The sequence below is a fragment of the Gopherus evgoodei genome, chromosome 7 (genome assembly GCF_007399415.2).
Source record: "Gopherus evgoodei ecotype Sinaloan lineage chromosome 7, rGopEvg1_v1.p, whole genome shotgun sequence".
Lineage (NCBI taxonomy): Eukaryota > Metazoa > Chordata > Testudines > Testudinidae > Gopherus > Gopherus evgoodei.
In genome coordinates, this window is record NC_044328.1 from 110,720,918 (window position 1) to 110,742,662 (window position 21,745).

Below are 21,745 nucleotides of genomic sequence, written 5' to 3' on the forward strand. Positions count from 1 at the left end.
AACATGGTACACTTTAGGCTTTAGTGAGGAATTGGGAAATGCTATGAGGTAGTTCACAGCTCCCAGGCGCTCTTGGACCGTGAATGGCCCTTCCCATGATGCTTCCATCTTATGGGCCTGTTGCGCCTTCAAGACCATAACCTGGTCTCCTACCTTGAAGGAACGTTCTCTGGCATGTCTGTCATACCAGGCCTTTTGCTCTTCTTGAGCATCCTTTAGGTTCTCTCTAGCAAGGGCTAAAGAGTGTCGGAGGGTGCTTTGTAGGTTGCTTACAAAGTCCAGAATGTTAGTTTCTGGAGAAGGCGTAAACCCCTCCCATTGCTGCTTCACCAACTGTAATGGCCCCTTAACCTCGTGACCATACACAAGTTCAAATGGTGAAAACCCTAAACTGGGATGTGGTACAGCCCTGTAGGCAAACAGCAACTGCTGCAACACTAGGTCCCAATTATTGGAGAATTCGTTGATGAATTTTCTTATCATGGCCCCCAAAGTTCCATTGAACCTTTCCACCAGGCCATTGGTTTGATGGTGGTACGGGGTGGCAACTAAGTGATTCACCCCATGAGTTTCCCACAGTTTTTCCATGGTCCCTGCCAGGAAATTAGACCCTGAATCTGTAAGGATGTCAGCGGCCAACCTACCCTGACAAAGATGTCTGTTAGGGCCAGGCACACAGTGTTAGCCCTGGTGTTGCCTAGAGCTACTGCTTCTGGCCATCGGGTAGCAAAGTCCACTAAAGTCAGTACGTACTGCTTTCCTCTGGGCGTCTTTTTTGGGAAAGGGCCCAGAATATCCACAGCTACTCGCTGAAATGGGACCTCAATTATGGGGAGTGGCTGGAGAGGGGCCTTGACCTGGTCTTGAGGCTTACCTACTCTTTGGCATACCTCACAAGACCGGACATACTTGGCAACATCCTTGCCCATCCCCTCCCAGTGGAAGGACTTCCCCAACCGGTCCTTGGTTCTGTTCACCCCAGCATGGCCACTGGGATGATCATGGGCTAAGCTTAAGAGCTTCTCCCGGTACTTAGTTGGGACCACCAACTGTTTTTGCGGCTGCCATTCTTCCCGGTGTCCACCAGAAAGAATTTCCTTGTATAAAAGTCCTTGGTCTATAACAAACCGGGATCGATTTGAAGAGCTGAGAGGCGGTGGGGTGCTCCGTGCTGCCGCCCACGCTTTCTGAAGGCTGTCATCTGCTTCCTGCTCAGCCTGGAACTGTTCCCTTGAGGCTGGGGTCACCAGTTTTTCCTCAGACTGTGGACTTGGGCTTGGTCCCTCTGGAAGTGATGTAGGTGATGGGGTTGTTTCCGTTGCTGGTGAACCGCTCTCCGCTGGTGCACCTGAGGGTATTTCAGGCTCTGGCTGAGCCTTTTGGGTATGGCTGTCTTTTGCTTCTGCCAGTTCTGGCTTGCTGGCGCCCTCTGGCGTTGAGTTTGAAGATGTGGTTGCACTTGCTGGTGCTGGTTGCTGTTCCAGTTCCGGGCCTGGGACTGGAGATGCTGTGGCTGTTTCAGTGGTAGGCATGGAATCCGGGTCCACTACCTCTGTCTGGGTCTCTGGTAACACAGACGGGGCCTCTGTGGACGGCTCAGGAACAGGAATGGGTCTGGAAGCTTGCCTGGTTTGGCTACGGGTAACCATTCCCACTCTCTTGGCCCGCCTTACCTGGTTGGCCAAGTCTTCCCCCAGTAGCATGGGGATAGGATAATTGTCATAGACTGCAAAAGTCCACATTCCTGACCAGCCTTTGTACTGGACAGGCAGTTGAGCTGTAGGCAAGTCTACAGCTTGTGACATGAAGGGGTAAATTGTAACTTTGGCCTTTGGGTTGATGAATTTGGGGTCAACGAAGGATTGGTGGATAGCTGACACTTGTGCCCCCGTGTCTCTCCACGCAGTAACCTTCTTTCCGCCCACTCTCAAATTTTCCCTTCGCTCCAAGGGTATTTGAGAGGCATCTGGGCCTGGGGATCTTTGGGGTGATGGTGGTGTAATGAATTGCACTCGCATGGTGTTCTTGGGACAGTTGGCCTTGATATGTCCCAGTTCATTACACTTAAAGCATCTTCCATCTGATGGGTCACTGGGCCGAGGTGAGTTACTGGAGACTGGTGAGGTTGAAGAGTAGGGTATTTGTGGCTTTACTTGGGTGGTATGTAGGGTCTTTGGCTGTCCTCGGTTGTAGGGTTTATGGTCTGTGTGCCCCCTGGGGTAATCGTTCCCCTTGACAGTAGCTTTTTTGCTTTCTGCCAGTTCCATCCATTTGGCTCCAATTTCCCCCGCCTCAGCGATAGTTTTGGGATTTCTATCTTGTATGTACCGTGTGATGTCTTCAGGAACACCATCCAAGAACTGCTCCATTTGTATGAGGAGGTTCACTTCTTCCAAGGTTTGAATGTTGTTTCCTGTTAACCAGGCCTCATAGTTTTTTGCAATGTAGTAGGCGTGTTTGGGAAATGACACCTCTGGTTTCCATTTTTGGGTTCTGAAGCGCCGACGGGCATGATCTGGGGTTATCCCCATCCTGTATCTGGCCTTGGTTTGAAAAAGTTTATAGTCATTCATTTGCGGCTTGGGCATTTCAGCTGCCACCTCTGCTAAAGGTCCACTGAGGTGTGGCCTTAATTCTACCATGTACTGGTCTTCGGGGATGCTGTACCCAAGACAGGCTCTTTCAAAATTTTCCAAGAAGGCCTCGGTGTCATCACCTGCCTTGTAGGTGGGAAATTTCCTGTGCTGTGGAGCAATAATTGGCGCCGGGTTGTTAGGGTTGGCTGGCACATGCAGCCCAGCTTTTGCCATCTCCAGTTCATGTTTTCTCTGTTTTTCCTTCTCTTCATTCTCTTTTTGTTGTTTTTCCATTTCTTTTTGGTGCTTTTCCATTTCTCGGCGGTGGGCCACCTCTTCTTCTTCTAGTTTTCTTTTGTGTGCTGCCTCTTGGGCTGCCTGTTCTCTTTGGAAGGCTGCCAGTTTGAGGCTTTCTTCCTTTTCTTTTATCTCCATCTCTTTTTGTTTTATTTCTAGTTCCTGTTTGTGTTTTTCCATCTCTCGCCTGTGTTCAGCTTCTTTGAATTGGTCTTCGGCCTCCATTTTTGTCCTGGTAGACATGGTTCCTGTTTTCTTGTGTTGGGGTGCCCTCCGGTGTTTCTCTTTTGAACTGCAGGCTCTGTTCCCTCCTGGAGTCTGCCTAGCAACAGTGCTTTTTTCCCTTTCTCTCTCTAGCTAATGTTCAATGAAGGGAAACCAGAAAAACCACTTAATTTGCATGCATATAAGTGCTGGTACTTGCCACCTAATGGGAGGGCTATTGCATGACAAAAGACCCTTAACAGTCTTCTCGCTTAATATGCAAACCACAAACTGCTAGAGAGAGCAGAAAAAAAAATTCTCTCTGGTTCCCTTTTAAAACCAAACTGTTTCTCTCTGCTAAAAAGCCCTTAGCAAAGAAAAATATAATATTCCTACTGGCTTCTGGATTCTGTCTATATCCCGCCGCTGCACACCATGTTATAACCTTATTCCCAGATTCTGGACCTTAGCGTCCAAAATTTGGGGGTTAGCATGAAAACCTCCAAGCTTAGTTACCAGCTTGGACCTGGTACTGCTGCCACCACCCAAAAAATTAGAGTGTTTTGGGGCACTCTGGTCCCCCTGAAAAAACCTTCCCTGGGGACCACAAGACCCAAATCCCTTGAGTCTCACAACAAAGGGAAATAATCCTGATTCCCTTCCCCCCTCCAGGTGCTCCTGGAGAGATACACAGACACAAGCTCTGTGAAACTACGCAGAGTGAGTCCCCCTCTCCGTTCCCAATCCTGGAACAAAAGCACTTTCCTCTTCACCCAGAGGAAATGCAAAATCAGGCTAGCAATCCAACACACAGCTTTCCCCTGATTTCTTCCTCCCACCAATTCCCTGGTGAGTACAGACTTAATTTCCCTGAAGTAAAGAAAAACTCCAACAGGTCTTAAAAGAAAACTTTATATAAAAAAGAAAGAAAAAATACAAATGTTCTCTCTGTATTAAGATGATACAACACAGGGTCAATTGCTTAAAAGAATATTGAATAAACAGCCTTATTCAAAAAGAATACAAATCAAAGCATTTCCAGCACTTATATTCATGCAAATACCAAAGAAAAGAAACCATATAACTTACTATCTGATCTCTTTGTCCTTACTCTTAGAAACAGAAGACTAGAAAGTAGAAAGTACTTCTCCAAAGCTCAGAGAAGCAGGCAGGCAGACCAAAGACCTCTTACACAAACTTCCCTCCACCCAAAGTTGAAAAAATCCGGTTTCCTGATTGGTTCTCTGGTCAGGTGTTTCAGGTGAAAGAGACATTAACCCTTAGCTATCTGTTTATGACAGGGGGGCTCTGCATTTTAATTTAATTTTAAATGAAGCTTCTTAAACATTTTAAAAACCTTATTTACTTTACATACAACAATGGTTTAGTTCTATATTATAGACTTATAGAAAGAGACCTTCTAAAAATGTTAAAATGTATGACCGGCACGCAAAAGCTTAAATGAGAGTGAATAAACAAAGACTCGGCACAGCACTTCTGAAAAGTTGCCGACCCCTGATCTATAGCAAGGTAAATTTTCACCATGTTCTTACAAGCTTCATATTTAACATATGTAGCTTATGTTATTTATGTAAATAAACATATATATATATATACACATACACACAGGAGAGGAGCAACTCTGTTTTGCTTGAAAGCTTATCTCTCACCAGCAGTAGTTGGTCCAATAAAAGATATTACCTCTCCCACCTTGTGTCTCTAATATCTGGGACTGGCACAGCTACAACTACATTACATATGTAGCATCTAACTAACTACATGGGTATGGTTTGCATTTTCATATTTGTTGCTGCCCTCATCTCTCCCCTTCCTGGTCATCATTTCCTTTGGGTAGGTCTAACTTAGGACCCAATTCTGTAAACATGTACTGCCAAGTGTAGCGGTCACTAGTGTGAATAATCCCACTGATGTCACTGGGAATAGCCATGGCCGTATGGCTGCAGCCCGTAGTTTGTCCAATCTTTAAGGTAGAGACCATCTGTAATACCCTGGCCCCACTGAACTCTGTGGGAGTCTTGCAGTTGTGCCAGGATTTCACCCCAACTTGTTTAGTTTCTTTAAAATGCCATTCATAATTAATTACTATTAGGTAATAACCTGCTAAAACACAGCTATCCAATACTGGCCCTTTCAAAGATCCCAAAAGAATGACAGTGAGACACTGAGCAAATTCAAAAATGTTTGCTTAACTTTTTTCTCAGTATTGTACAGGGTTTATTTCTGAAATCCCCCTGGGACCAGAGGTCTGATTCCAGTACCACTAAGGTCAGTGGGGTGGTTTCCATTGACTGGGGATGAGGACTGGAAGACGGAATGCCAAAATATACACCTCTACCCTGATATGACATGGTCCTCGGGAGCCAAAAAATCTTACCGTGTTATAGGTGAAACCGCGTTATATCGGGTAGGGAAGGCTGTGCCTCCCCAAACAGCCTGGCCCTGCCCCCATTTGACCCCTACCTACTTCCTGCCCCCCGACTAAATTCTGAGAACGCCTGACCCATCCAACCCCTCCCCCCCCACTCCTTGTCCCCTGACTGCCTCCCGAGACCCTCTGCCCCTTATCCAACCCCTAGGCCTCAGCCCGGCATCCTTAACATGCCGCTCAGAGCAGTGTATCGGAGCCATCCCGAGAGAGGTGCAGGGCCCGGGACAAATCAGCCTCCCCACTAGTCTCCTCACTGTTCATACAGTGCTCCCACCTGCCCAGCCACCATTCGCCTCCTCACCCCATGTACTCGCCTGGCTGCCCGCCTCTCACGTCCCCGCTAGTCTCCTCAGTGTCTGTCCAACGCACCTCCCCGCGTCTGCCTGATTGCCGCTCTCCTGCTCATTGTCTTCCTGCCCGCCTGCCTCCTCACTTCCCTCCTGCCTGCCGATCTCTTCCCCATTCGCCGCCTCACCCCACTTGCCCACCCGCCTCCCATCCTTAACACGCTACTCAGATCAGCATGTCGGATCCAGACATGCTGACCCACCAGAGCGTGCAGCCCCGCCCCCCAGAGCACTGCTTTACCATGTTTTTTGTGGACCTGTGTTATATTGGGTTGTGTTATATTGGGGTAGAGGTGTAGTGAGAGAAGCTGTATTTCAGGTACATCCAATTTGACCAGAAGCAGGAGTTACTGAAGATCTTGCAGAAAGCCTGAGGCATACCCAGCTGTCAAATTAATGACACTTTCCTAGCAAAGTACTAGAGCACCCTAAATGATATACCTTCCTCAATACAAATAATCAGATCTTGGGAGACAGGCGAATCAACAACAATAATAATATTATGTTCTTGGAGAAAATTAAAATGAATCCATTCTTTCATATTCTTAGCACAATTAAATCTTCAGCTAGAAGGTGCTAGCAGTGCAATTTATTATTAGATTTAATTAGCCTCTTTCCCAACAATGCCACCATTAATTCAATTAATGAGATTTCAGTCCATGATAAGTGAGCCCAGCACTTTAAGGGGGACTGTGTTAGGCCCAGAAGGGTAGTTTCTGGGTGTTTAACAACAATTAATAGAAATGTTTTCATGTTTGCTTGTTTTTAAAACACTGTTTGGAAAAAATTTCACCTCAGAAAAATGGATGGATGGATGTAGGGTCTGATCCTGTGTCCACTGAAGTCAGTGGAAAAATTCCTATTTACCTTAGTGGGATTTAGTCCATAAAATTTCCATTGCAGTGCTGAAAAGCAACACACAGCAGCACGTTGGGATTAGTGCCTGGGAAATAGAAAGTGAAACTGACGCAGCTATTTACACAACAGAAGAAGGCTGTTATCAATAAAATCATGTGATTCCCAGCAAATGACAGTGATAGACTTCTAGGTAGAGAAAACCTCTGTTGTGTAAGATATAAAAAGTTTATTAAAGCTAATGTTAAAATTATATAATATACAGGTTGAGAAAAGAGTGTTTGTACATCTCGGTATAGTGCTTAGATTATCCACAAATACAAAATCGTAAGATGTGTATAATGCATAATCAGCAATAACCCAAACTTAGGTGAATGAATTTAAGAATACAGAATTTCAGAATGGTAGCAGTGTTAGTCTGTATCAGCAAAACCAGTGAGGAGTACTTGTGGCACCTTAGAGACTAACAAATTTATTTAGGCATAAGGCCACAAAAGCTTATGCCCAAATAAATTTGTTACTCTCCAAGATGCCACAAGGACTCCTCATTTTTTTTTTAAGAATATAGTTAAATATCTATTTAACATCCAACTATTTGGATACATTACTAATGAAAAAGGTAATACAGAGAATTAGTGGCAGAAAGCAAAATATATCCATGAGTGAAGATTGTCCCTCAGTAATTGAGAATTTAGGATACGGTGTCCATTTAGAAAAAACAGTCCATCAGGAACGTATTTGAGTTCTTTTCCCTACTGTGCTTCTCATCAGCACTCCAGCTCATTTCCTTTCCTCTGTCCAACCTATTGCATTTAATCTTTCTTCAGGATAGGTATTTAGAACACTTGTTCTAACAAACATATGTTCCCTCATTAGCTCTAATGGATTCCTCATTTTAAAGTTGGTTTGTGTAATATTGCAACCTGGAAATTAATGTACAATTTATTAGACATCTGGGAGAGCACCAATTTGCTACTTAATCAAATCCATTTTCTCATCCCTAAAAACATGTGCACTACATGCATGAAAGAAACCAGGGAATTCTGACAGACATCTAACCTAATCAAAAACAGAGTCTTTAGCTGAAGGTATAAACCTGTGCAATAGGCCAGTATTGCCAAATGGTTTTGCATGGTAATGGATAGGGCAATAGTTTATGCATGGTAAGATCCTGGAGATATTGCCTTCAGTTTTCTGATCAAGAGTTTGGAAAAAACTAAAAACACTTTGCACCCCAGGGAATTCTTCCTATGTTTTACAGTGAATCAACTGTATATTCGGACACAATTTTGGGGGTTTAGTCGGAGTACTGGGTGGATACCCATGCAGTGTAGACACAATAAAGCTCATAGTCATGAACTTAATTACTGAATTTGATCTTGGGAGACAGGCCAGTCCGAATTTTGATCAGTCAGAATTTTGATCAAAGGAGCCCTCAGTAACTGGGGACATAGCAAAAACATCAGAAAAGATAGCATAAAAAGGCAAGAGTCTTTTCTATGTGTATTGTATCTTTCTCTCATTCAACACAAAATCCTCAATTACTATAATCACAGCCTAAGAACATAAGAATGGCCCTACTGGGTCAGACCAAGGATCCATCTAACCCAGTATCGTGTCTTCCGACAATGGCCAGTGCCAGGTGCCCCAAAGGGAATGAACAGAACAAGTAATCATCATCCCCTGTCGCTCATTCCCAGCTTCTGGCAAATAAAAGCTAGGGACACCATTCCTGCCCATCCTGGCTAATAGCCATTGATGGACCTATCCTCCATGAATTTATCTAGTTCTTTTTTGATCCCTGTTATGGTCTTGGCCTTCACAACATCCTCTAGCAGGGAGTTCTACAGGTTGACTGTGCATTGTGTGAAGAAATACTTCCTTTCCTGTCCCTGTCCCTCTGTCTGGATGGATACCAGCCTGTTGAGAGTGGACCCAACCACTGAATTCCATGTGCTTGCAAGCCCCTGGGATCTAGATAATGAATGATCATTGTTCCTAGTTCTGGGTTCCTCAGGAACAGTCTCAGGTGCAGACCCTGTATCTGATGCCTTTCTTGGGCAGCAGAACCCTTCAGTGAGACTATCTTGGGCCCTCAAACTAGCCCCCTAGTCCTCCTACAAATCACTTATATATGGTCCCGCAGAGTTTCACCTTACTGTGGGTGCTCTGGACATCCTGATTAACCCTTTCAGGGAGCACACGGAAGGCAAGCAAGAAACACAGGCTAGCAGAGGCTACAGGAACTTTAATCTTGAAAGCTCTAGAGTGTTACAGATCTATGAAAAACAATAAAATCCTTAATGTAACCTCTGGAGTCTGATCTCACCCCACCTTTGAGTCCTGGGTTTGGTTAGTGTCCTCAGGCTAGGAAGCCTTTCCTGCCTTCCTTAGACAGTCTGGTCGTCTTGCACGTGGCAGTGGTCTGGCCCTCGCTTAGAGGAGCAGCCCTCTTTTAAAACAGGCTCTGTCATCCTTTGTCCAAAGAGCTTCAGCCCTGGAAGTTCTGGGCTCCAGCCCCCATCTCCTGTCTGTTTTTTGTGTGGAAAGTAATTCAAAGTCAGTGGCCCTATTGCTAGAAACCCCATTGTTCCAATAGATTAAGGTAATTCACTATTGATGACCCCTGATTGCTCTGTCATAGCTTGTTAGACATAGTCTTTCCACTAGGTGACAAGCCTCTGCTACAAAATGATGCTCCAATCTACAAAAGAGGTTGCTATTTAGCATCAAGATCACACTGCAAACTACAGATTACAATATAAAGTAGAGACCCTGAAACAAAACAGAGTTCCCGGTTTGACAGTCATGTCCCCAGTCTGTCACAGCCTTCATGCTTTCCTATTTATTGAGCTATTTTGTTAACAATCTTTCTGAATCTGAAGGGCAGAGATCTTGCATGATTGCATCTTCATAGTGTACGTGGCAGAGGGACATTGCTGGCACATGATGGCATATATCACATTGGTAGATGTGCAGGTGAACGAGCCTTTCATGGTGTGGCTGATGTGATTAGGTCCTATGATGGTGTCCCTTGAATATATATGTGGACAGAGTTGGCAACAGACTTTGTTGCAAGGTTAGGTTCCTGGATTAGTGTTTTTGTTGTGTGGCATGTGGTTGCTGGTGAGTATTTGCTTCAGGTTAGGGGGCTGTCTGTAAGCGAGGACTGGCCTGTCTCCCAAGATCTGTGAGAGTGAGAGATCATCCTTCAGGATAGGTTGTAGATCCTTGATGATGTGCTGGAGAGGTTTTAGTTGGGGGCTGAAGGTGATGACTAGTGGCATTCTATTGTCATCAAGGATCTGTAACCTATCCTGAAGGACAATGCCTCATGCGGATATGCCCTTTGAAAGCTTCGTTTCTGACATCCGGCATGCTTATCTGCTCCGAGACAAAGCAACCATTACTGTGGAATGCTGTGTGTGAGAGAGAGAGGCAGGGGGGCAAGGGAGTCTGCTGCTGTCTGAACTTACAAGACAGCAGGCTGACATGCTCTCAGCCCCCCAAAACCCCACTCTCTCCCCCCCAGATACACAACACACTCCCTATCACACTCCTCCCCAACCCCTCCATTTGAAAAGCACATTGCAGCCACTTGCATGCCAAGATAGCTACCACAATGCACTGCTCTCTGTAGCCATTGCAAGAGCTACTAATGTGGCCACGCCAGTGCGCTCACAGCTGTCAATGTGGACCGATTGCAGCGCTTTCCCTACTGCGCTCTATGAAGGCTGGTTTAACCTAAAGCGCTCTACATCTGCAAGTGCAGCCATGCCCTAACTGGGCCTCCGAGTTGTAAATGGCGCTCATCTTTTAAATTGACTTTCAGAGCCTTGTAGATTGTTTTGAAACCAAGCTTTTCTCCCACTTTAGTTCTAAAAAAATCTGCTATACCTTTGGATCTGCTTTGGTGGGGAAGATATGGAGGAAATATATTTATACAAAGAAGGTCTACTTTAAGCTTTTTGAAGATATTTTACTAGGACTCTATTACTTAACGTAATGTTCTTCTGCTGTTATGTAAAACAAGGGATAACACTGACCAAAAGCTGAAGAAACTGAGGATGAATCTGTGTTGCATATCAAAGTAGCTACACAAATGTAGCATAGATTAGTCCATCATCTTTTGAAGATTATTTGCACTTGGTGAAATAGGTTTATCTCCCCTCATGAAGGTACATGTCTCTGCTGTGACTCAATCTAACTCTTTTTGTTGCCTGTTTTTCTTATCTTTGCAAATAAATACATAAATAAATATATTAAAAAATCCTATGGTAACATCACCTGATCCTGCACCATTGACCTCAATGGGAGTTTTGCCATGGATTCCAAAGAACTTGGCATCAAGGCCTTCAGAATGATTTATCCTCCTCTGCCTCATCCCTTGTTCAGTTCATATTATTATGACTATGGAGTGAATGTGTGGTGCACAAAACCCTGTGAGGTGCTTGTAGTGAGGCCAAGTGGCCTACTTCCGAGCTGGAGAGTGAGGGACCATTACACTCTCGTTGGAGTGCGGAGCCTCCCTCACTGGAAGTACCGGGGAGTGGCCAGGAGTATAAAAGGCCAGCCCTGCAGAACAGTTGGGGAAAAGCCTGCGGAGAAGGACACTCCGCCTGTTCTGCAGAATCCCAGAGCACAACCTATGCCTGGCTGGTGCCGATCCCCAGACACCGAGAAGGACTGGTCCTGAGTGCCTGCCGCTGTGTATCCCGAGGAGCTGGAAGAGGCCTGGATGCCACAGGAAGTGGCCCAGAGCAGCCACCTGCAGAGCCAGGTGTGGCTCAGTCGGTGTGTTGTGGCTAGATCCCCACTGACGCAGGGGCAGCCAATCCTGCCCCTGCCAGAGCCATGGGCTGGAACACAGTAGAGTAGGGTGGGCCTGAGTCCTCATGCCCTACCCCCAGGGTGGCCAATTCCCTACACTGTGCAGGGGAGCTCTAGCCCTGAAGAAGGAGCCTACCATACCAGCTCTCTTAGAGACTTTGTTTGCTGGCTGCCTGAGCCCTGCTAGGGTGACCAGATGTCCCAATTTTATAGGGACAGTTCCAATTTTTGGGTCTTTTTCTCATATAGGCTCCTATTACAGCCCACTCCCTTCCCGATTTTTCACACTTGCTGTCTGGTCGCCCTAAGCTCTGCCCAGGCTAAAGTCAGCCCTGAGACTGTTTTGTTTGCTGACAGCCTGAGTCTCCTCAAGCCCAGGTCCCAGCTCACCTATGGACTGTTTTGTTGCTGACTTCTGAGCCTCATCAAGCCCAGGCCCCAGTCCACTGATAGACTGTTTGTATAGACTAGAGATCAGCAATCTTTGGCATGCAGCCCATCAGGGAAATCCACTGGCGGGCAGGCATGGTGTGTTTACCTGCAGCGTCTGCAGGTTTGGCTGATCGCAACCCCCATTGACCTGGAGCGGCAAACTGCAGCCAGTGGGAGCTGCGATCAGCCGAACCTGCAGACGCTGCAAGTAAACAAACTGTCCTGGCCTGCCACTGGATTTCCCTGATGGGCTGCATGCCAAAGGTTGCTGATCCCTGGTATAGACTCTGTTTAGGGGCTGGCAGCTTGAGTCGCCCAAATCCAGGCTAAAGCCTGTCAGTTACTATTGGTCGTCCAGCCCTACTGTGAGCTCCTGATGGTCCTGCGGATTCTGGTCCTCGTCAGACATGACCGGACTGAGTGGCCTCCCTTCCCACGGGAGAGTGAGGAACCATTACATGCTTTACATAACATGAGAAAACACATAACATGATATCTGCCCTGAAGTACTGACAACCTAATTTTAGACCTAACACAGTGAGGGAAAGTAAAAGGCAAAAGGGGAGAATAGGGTAAGGGTTATAGCAATAATGAGATCTGATTTAGTAGGTACATATCCTGATAGCTACATTGTTTAAACAGGATAACTCACTACTTGTGGGCTATAAGGAAGAGGTAAGGTTTTAGAAGGATATGGTGCACAGAGATTGGGAGGACATTTCATGCACAGCAGGGAATGGAACAGCTTCTATATCTAGCTTCATCACTGCAGCCATTTAAAACTAAACTGGGTAAAACTCTAGCAAATATCCCATACGGAATAATCTTGCATTGGCAAGATGATGGCTTGGATGACTTCAGTGGTCTTCTTGAACTCTTTCTTTCTCGAGTCTTCTATTCTAGACAAAACAATTTATTCATGGAGTTTCATCTTTGTCTGAACGTCCCTGATCTGAAATGTTTACATTAGACTTAAAATGAGACTGGCGAATTAAAAAGCACACCTCACAACCAAACACCTTTGTTACTTTGTATTTCTGACAACACACTTGATTATGAATAGTGGAGGAATTTTAAAAATCCAGCATACTGTTCTCTTTCATGCCTGGTTTATTTTATTTTTTTTGCATTTCTCTCAGTTTGTACAATGAAAAAAAATCAAATCAGTGATGTCAGTTTTACATTAATAGTCATTTTCGTTTAGAGTGTCTTAAAGATGCAACTTTGGCTTTCAAACACTGCAAAGGAATGATTATTTATTTAAAAAGCCTAGTCTTTTAGATTTTTTTTTTGGTAAGCTGTGGAAGGATCTTAGATTTTATAAAAAGCCTATTTTACCAAATGTAAAACTAGAGTAAATCTGAGCTGCCAAAATCCCTTTAATGTTACAGTAACTTACAGAGCGTTAGCAGTAAGCTCAGTGCAGTGAAAGAGGCAAAGTTGCTTCAGTTTCCCTTGAATTTTTGTCATCAGTCTGGTCACTGCTTGATGACACATTCTTCTGGGTCACATGTTCATGAAAGATGGGCTATATGGGGACACACATCATGGAAAGTATTCTAACCAGGGATCAGTTGTGTTGATGAGCTCCACACGTGTTAGATAGTTGTATATTTCTCAAATGCATTTTATTAATAGCACGAGCCAGAGGGAAAGAGAGAACCAGTTATTATTCTTTATCCAAACAAAAAAGAAAGTAGTTTTTCCTCCTTATAATGTCATACCTACAAACGGCTTAGTATTTCACATAGCAGCTTGGATATAGCACGCTGGCATTAGCAAATGCAGTGAAGGTCAAATGAAAGTCATAGAGCACAGATCCCCAAGCCTGCCTAATGGTGTCTAACAGTAGCAAGGAGGAAGTGAGGCCAACAGGAGCGAGAAGCCAGAATTCATTATTTGATACTGAATGGGAGGAAATGGGCACAGACAACTATTCTAAAAGCCTCTTTAGACACTCATTTTTTTTTAGGACCAATCTCAAGAACAAGCAAAACTAGAGGCCACCTGGGGACCCATGACCCAATGCAAGCTTTGCAATTCCTGGGCCAGCCTTGTCTCCTGCTTTGGTCCTGTCTACCACCAGAGGGAAAGAGATCTCCCCACCCAGGTTACCAACTTTCTCACCACCAGTAGAGCAGGGGGATTCTCTCTGGTAAGGAGATTGGGGGAGTAAATGCTTTGCTACAAGGTTACCTTTATAATTACCCATATCATGGTTCATCATCATTAAGTCTTCAGTACTAAAAGCATGGGCTTCTACCACTTGAGCTAAAGAAGTAGCTCATAGCAGTAGAAAGCCAAAAGTATAGCTAAGTTCAAAAAAGAATTAGATGGAGGATAGGCCCATCAATGGCTATTAGCCAAGATGGTCAGAGATGCAACCCCATGCTCTGGGTGTCTATAAACCTCTGATTGCTAGAAGCTGAGACTGGACGACAGGGGATGGATCACTAGATAAATTTCCCTGTTCTGTTCACTTCCTCCAAAGCATTTGGCACTGGCAACTGACAAAAGATAGGATACTGGGTTAGATGGATCATTGGTCTGATCCAGTGTGACCATCCTTATGTTATTTTCTTATATTCTTCCTGGAGTGAGGGACAGAAGCAGAAGATGGGAGGGGACACCACACAATATGTCATTGTGTTACCTTGACTTCCCCAGGCTTCTCAGCAGCCAGAATGGATCAGAAAACTTCCACAATAGTTTGGTCAGTTTTGATTTTTTTTTCCCCAGAGTCAAAGGAAAAATACACAAATGGAAAGGGCTATTATTTGGTACAACTTTCTTATTTTAACTCTGGAAGTATCACTCACTAGAGATGAGTCTGTAGATCCAAAGTCCCCAAGTGTTTGGATCCAAGGTTTTGGTTCAGGGTCAACTCTAGTATTCACAGTGTCAGGTTATATGAGGTTACGTTCTTTTAACATGCTCTTCAGGTTGTCATTCATAACATGGTTAGTTAAGATGAAGAGTGCTACCAGTTATGGTTAGTAATGGGTGGGCAGGCCAAATTAAAAATGAACGATCATTAATAATGCAGCATCTTTGGATTCTGTCTACTCCTGAAATTCTTTCCTAAACAAATATTATAGCCTCACAGGCTTTCAATTCAAGATAAATTAGCTTTTCAGAAATTCTTTCCTGAAGCCATCATAGAAAGGGCAGATGTTTCTGGCACTAGTCATATCTAATTGAGATGGGAAATTCAAGGCAACTACACCATTTCAGTGTTTAGACAAGGGAATGAGTATTGTCCAGTGCATAGAGCAGGCAAATAGGAGTCAGACTCAGGATCCATGAGTTCTGTTCCCAACTCTGCCACTAATTTGCATTATGACTTTGGTAAGTCACTTAATTTCTTGGGGGCCTCAATTTAACTATTTGTGAAATGGGTATACTAATATATTATTTTCAGGGATATTGCAGAGCTTAATTAATGGTTGGATGAAACGTGCCTTGAGTGGAAGGATTAATATTATTAAACAGGCAGTATATTGAAAAGTTTTCTCTAAGGAAGAACAATTTATCACACATAAACCTCAAAGCCTCAAAGCCTAGAGCTTGGAGGATGGAAATAAATGAGAAAGACATCTTTTTTCAGTGCCAAGCACATTATGTCAATAGGAATAATGCATTTACATTTGTACTGGAGGCAGGGAATTCAGCAGGGTCTTGTATATAGTTAAAGCTCCTAGGTGATACAGGAATACAACTAATAGTAATAATTAAATTAAACATGCTTGGCCAGTGGGGTTTTCTACCATGTTTAGGAGGATGATTTACCTCCTCAGCTGTCAAAATAAAGACACTTTAGTGGCTAAGAATGTTTAGTAAGTCTTCCGAACTGACATGATTTAGTTGTAAGGAAGAAATCACACATTTAAATTCCACACATTTCTTTTCTCTTCTGACAGAGTAAATTCCCTATATTCATTCCTTGTAATCCCCCTGCTGCTATTACTTACAATGGGTCGGAAATGTCATGGCACCATTGAAGTAAGGAACTTTTCTCCAAGGCACTTTGCTAACTTAATTAGATTAAGTTAATTAATTAACTTAATTGTTATTGCCTTCTCCCTAGTATTCTCTTAAGCCCTTCTGCATATCAGAAATCTTTCAGGTGCATCAGTCATAGGGTTGCCAAAGTCCTGCTGATCACTGAGGCTAAAAGCTACTTAATGTAGTAGTTCGCCCAAGCAGTTTGCAAAGTGGCTTGAAATCCCTGTGGCTAATATAAGAGGTCAAATGGTGCCGTTAGACACATGCATGCATGGCTCCCGTTGACGTTAACAGGAAATATGCACGTGTAGCCAAAGACCACACTTGTTCTAAGGTCATTACCATCTGAGGAGACACAGATGTCCATGACTATTCCTTTCACGTCATAGTAGCCAGTAGAGTTGCGTTAAAACTAGCAGAAAGGAGCATCTTCTTTTCAAAGGGGGAGTAGGGGAGCTCAATACTGGCAGCGTCAAACAGCTTGATTGTCTTAAACCATCAGCACCATCTACAAGGTTTTTGTTGTTCTTGAGCAAACTGGCAACTGTTCACCATTCTGAGCCCTGCAACCAATTCATATATTAAACAGTCACTGAATGAACATGGTGCTGCTCTAGGCAATTGCCTCTATGACTGGGACAGCTGTGATTCCAGCTAATGCTATTATCCTATGAAATCTGAGGTTGTAAGAGCCTGCAGTCTATGAAACTAGATGAAATACCCAAAGATTATGGACCCTATAAAAACTTTTCTATGGGAATCTATATTTATGCTTCTTGGAAAAATTAGAGAACAATCTTGCACCAACCAAGAGAAAAATGGACTTGAAGAAGGATAGTCCATAGGATTTGGATTCCACAGACCTGGCTACTAATCCTGGCTCTGCCATGGATAGCCTGTTTGACCTTGGTAAACCACTTAGGCTGCTGTTAGATATTTCATACTAGGCACCCAATGTTAGTGACCACTTCTGAAAATGTTGACCATACCGTAGATACAGCAATGATTTCCTCCACTTCTGAAATGCAACCACTTCTGGGCAGAAACGTGGCTGCTGTTTAACAACGAATGATGAAGCTATACAGCAGTTTGTGATAGCAAGTGAAAAATACACATATGCAATTGAAACTGCAGACTTTTTTTGTATAAGCAGAATGCAATAAATGTATAAAAGTTTCTGGACCTGTAATTTAATCAGAATGCGGGAGGCTACACATTGTCACTCTTCTGAAGCGCACAGAGTGACCTTTAATGACCACAAACCACTGATCCAAAAGACAATGTGGAACTTAGAATGCAAAGATCTCAGTTCTACCATATCCGAACATTTCTATAGCAGCCATCATCAGATTCTAAAGCTGCTCTTCCTGCTGTAATTCCCAGGGGAGGGAAGGAGCAGAATTGCCGCCACTGATTCCCCATGTATATCTCCCATGCAGTGCAGCTATCCCTTTGGGATCAGAAAGGTGCAAACTGAACCCTCATGTGTCAGTAGATTTGAATTTAGCCCTATGGCTATTATTATTATACAGTTTTAATGCAGTAGCACTAAATGCCCCATGCTTCTGGGCACTATACAAACACAGAACATAACAGCCCCTGCCTAAAGATCTCAAAGCTTTTTGACTACCCATTTGCTGCAAAATATGATGGACGTGGTTAAATGCAGAGCAGCTGGTAATTAGCCTTCTTAAGAAGAAGGATTATCTTATGTTTAAGGTAGAGGACTAAAAGCCATGAGACCGTGGTTTCATTCCTGGTGGTCCAAGCAAGTCAGTTCACTTCCCAGTTTTCCCATCAGCAAAATGGGCATAATAATACATCTTTACCAGAGCAAGGTGTTGTAAAGCTTAATAAGTCAATAGGGTTTGTATTTTTGTAAATATCTTCAGTATCTTTGGAGGGAAGGTGCAAAGTTGTATTAGTCTATTCATAGGTGAGGGGTGAACCCTCCCTTCGGGGAGGCTAGCCCGCTTACCCCACTCCTTCTGTGTGATGCTCTGCCTCCCCTGCACACCAAAGCCCCAATGTCCCCCCCTTGACCAGAGAAGCCTCGAGATACACGCTCCTGTGACCAGAGGAGCCCTGGCCCACCCATCCCTGCCACAGTGATTGCCCCCCACCACAGTGCCAGGCTGAGCCGCTGGCCCTCGACCCCAGCGTTAGGGCAAGCCGCTGGCCCCCTCAAGTGCCAGGATGGCCCCAGTGCCCAGCCAAGTTGCCAACCCCCTCCCCTCCCCAAGTGCTGCACCAGCCTACGCGCCCGGCTGAGCTGTTGGCTTCCCCAAGCACCAGGCCCGGCTGCTGGTCTAAGTGCCATCTCTGGCAGCCTGAGCTGGCTTCAGGGTAGAGGGGAAGGGAGGGCGAAGCCTCCTGGGGGAACATGGGTGGGGCCACAGCCTGGGTCAGGGGTGGCTTAGCCTGCTCTGTCCTTTAATACCTACCGCCCACAAATCTATTCAAAACATCACAAAGAAAGAAATGGTAATGGGCCAACTTCAGATCTTGAAATCAAGAAGACTAAAGGGGAAAACTTTCAGTATGTCTCTAGAACAGGGACAGGCAAACTTTTGGCCTGAGGGCCTCATCGAGTTTTGTAAATAGTATGGAGGGCCGGTTAGGGGAGAGGGTCATGGCCTGGCCCCCACCTCTTATCTTACCCCCCAGGACTCCTGCTCCATCCAACTCTCCCTGTTCCCTAACAGCCCCTCTGGGACCCCTGCCCCATCCATTCCCCCCTGCTTCCTGTCCCCTGACTGTCTCCAGAACCCCTGCCCCTGTCTGCCTCCTGCCACTCCACTCAGCCCCCCTCTCCTGCCTGACTGCCCCCCCAGGACCCCTGCTCCCATTCATCCCCCTATTCCCCCTCTGTTCCTGCCCTGACCAACCCAACCCCCATCCACACCCCTGCCATCTATGCCACCACCCCGAACTCCCCTGCCCTCTATCCAACCCCACCTGCTCCCTGCCCCCTTACCGCGATGCTTGGAGCTCCGGTGAGCAGCGGCGCTACAGTCACAGCGCCCAGCTGGAGCCATGCCGTGCCGCTGCCACCACCACGCAGCACAGAGACTGGGTCAGGCCAGGCTCTGCAGCTGCACTGCCCCAGGAGCTCACAGCCCTGCCGCCCAGAGCATTGCGCTGGTGGAGAAGCGAGTGAACGAGCAAACTGAGGCTGCAGGAGAGGGAGGAAAGCAGGGGAGGGGCTGGGAGCAAGCCTCCCATGCCAGGAACTCGGGGGCCAAGCAAGACAGTCCCGCGGGCCAAATAGTTTGCCCACCTCTGCTCTAGAATGTTACCAAGTTACTTTTGCACTTAAATAGTGCCTTTTGCCTGATATTGCAAGGCAAGCTATAAAGGGAGGTAAGGATTATCTTTTCTTTTACTGTTTGAGAAACTGAGGCACAGAGAGGCTAAGTGACTTACCCAATGTCACCCAGCCATCAGTAGCAGAGCATAGAATAGAACCTCATGTGTCTTTCCTCATAATCCCTTCATCATTACCACAACTCAATTCTCCTTCCCTGGTGCTTTCTTTCAGTTTTCTTCATAATATGCATGCAAAGGCAGAATTTTTAATGTAAAAATAGCTGTACCGTTTTTGGCACATTGAAAATTTGACTCCAGAGGCATGAGCAATAGTAAGAGATAAAAGATCTGATCCAGAGCCCATTGAAATCACCTTACTTTACACTTCTTAACATGGGCATGGAGATTGATGGCTAGGCAATATATCAGTGCTGGTTGCATTATAAAAAAACCCTAAAATTCCAGACTTTAATGACATCTACAAATTGTTCCAGCTTTGGTCCTCCATTTATAGAGCTAAAATAATAAATATAAAAATAATCTCTTTCCGAATGTTGAACACAGTTCAAAGTCTGTATTATAGGGATATTTTGTCTAAAATATTGTCAGTGGCAGACACGTGATTCTAAAAATATATCTAACTCCTCTAAAGGGGTTTCATTTTTCCTGTTGGTCTCATCCTCCTTTAGGCATCAGTAGAAATCATTGTAAGTTACTACCCCCAGAAAAGAAAACATGCCTCTGATATATATCAAGTCACATTTGAAGTCAGTTTGCAATCTTGATAGCAATCTGCACTGATTTTGCTAAGCATAACTTTACCTTTACCAAATCCCACAGACAAATGTTGCATGACCCAGCAGACTGAACAGTGTTAGTCTGGAGTATTGTGCCCAGTCTGGGCACCACATTTCAGGAAAGATGTAGACAAATTGGAGAAAGTCCAGAGAAGAGCAACAAAAATGATTAAAGGTCTAGAAAGTATGACCTATGAAGGAAGATTGAAAACACTGGGTTTGTTTAGTGTGGAAAAGGGAAGACTGAGGAGGGACATGATAATAGTTTTCAGGTACATAAAAGGCTGTTACAAGGAGAAGGGAGAAAAAATTATTCTCCTTAACCTCTAAAGATAGGACAAGAAGCAATGCACTTTAATTGCAGCAAGGGTGATTTAGATTGGACATTAGAATAAACTTCCTCTCAGGGTAGTTAAGCTCTGGAATAAATTGACTAGGGAGGTTGTGGAATCTCCATCATTGGAGATTTTTAAGAGCAAGTTAGACAAACACCTTTCAGGGATAATACTTAGTCCTGATAATACTTAGTCCTTCCATGAGTGCAGGGGCCTGGATAAGATGACATCTCTAGGTCCCTTCCAGTCCTATAATTCTATAATTGTAAGTGTTCAGTGGTTGAGCAATGAGGCTGCAATATGTCAGCAGAGTAAACATGTAGATGGGCAACAAGGTCAAGATAAACCGCAGTAACTATGAAGGCTATTTATACCTCTGCATCTGGAGAGGTCACATTCAAATTCATAATGAAAACATATTGACACTATGTCATCAGCCAAGCAGCACTCTCCAAGCTTAAAGAACAAAGCATCTCTACAATTTTCCTAGAAATGTTTCTAGCCTGAGATTGGCAGAACATACATTCAAAACAATTTTATGGATTTTTTTTAATGTAACAAGAACAGTGAATTAAAGTAAACCAAAGCACATCTTGTCTACCTCATCTAATTGCTGTCCAACCTCCCCATAGACTGCAGAACTCCACACAGTAACACTTTGCACTTACATATACTGCCTTCCATTCAGAGAGTTAAAAGTACTTTATAAATGTTAATGGGAGCAGGAAAGAAGCATTAAGTCATACAAAAGGTCAGACTAGAGCAGACTAGAACTGTGGGGTGCGCCCCCTTTAGGGGGCATGAAGGAACATTCAGGGGGCTGTGGTGGGCATGGGCCATCCCCAAGGGGGGCGAGGAAGTAATGCCACCCTGCCCTGGCCCACCCCCAGCTCTGCTCTGGCCCCGCTCCCAGCCATGGCTCCAGCTCCCAGCTCTGCTTCTGCCCCTGGCTGCGGTTCTGTCCCTAGCCCCGCTTCTGGCCCCAGATCCACCTCCAATCTGAGCCTACTTACCCCATCCCTGTCTCTCTCCCACACCCCTGGGAGCCACACCCCACTCCCAGCCCTGGCTCTTGGTGGACCTGGAGAGGGGCACAGATGGGTAAGGGGAGGCGTGACCCTCAAAAATTTGGGGACCATTGGTCTAGATGATCTGGTGGTCCCTACTAGCCTAAAACTTTCTGACTCTAAGGGTATGTCTGCACTGCAATAAAAGATCCATGGCACAGCCCCAGCTGGCCTGGATCAGCTGTGAGGGAGTTAGTCTCAGAGCCTTGGCTCCAGCCAAAGCCCAAATGTCTCCCCTGCTT

General features: G+C 45.0%; 2 long non-coding RNA genes across 2 annotated transcripts in view; one reads left to right on the top strand and one right to left on the bottom strand.

Moving 5' to 3' along the window:
• Positions 1-21,745, top strand: part of LOC115655558 — a 74,913-nt gene that overhangs the window by 16,752 nt on the left and 36,416 nt on the right. The gene's annotated exons all lie outside the window — the stretch shown is intronic.
• Positions 14,497-21,745, bottom strand: part of LOC115655559 — a 37,685-nt gene continuing 30,436 nt past the window's right edge. Inside the window, exon 5 of the long non-coding RNA XR_004001413.1 lies at positions 14,497-16,558. This is a non-coding gene — a long non-coding RNA (uncharacterized LOC115655559). The remainder of the gene's footprint in view (positions 16,559-21,745) is intronic.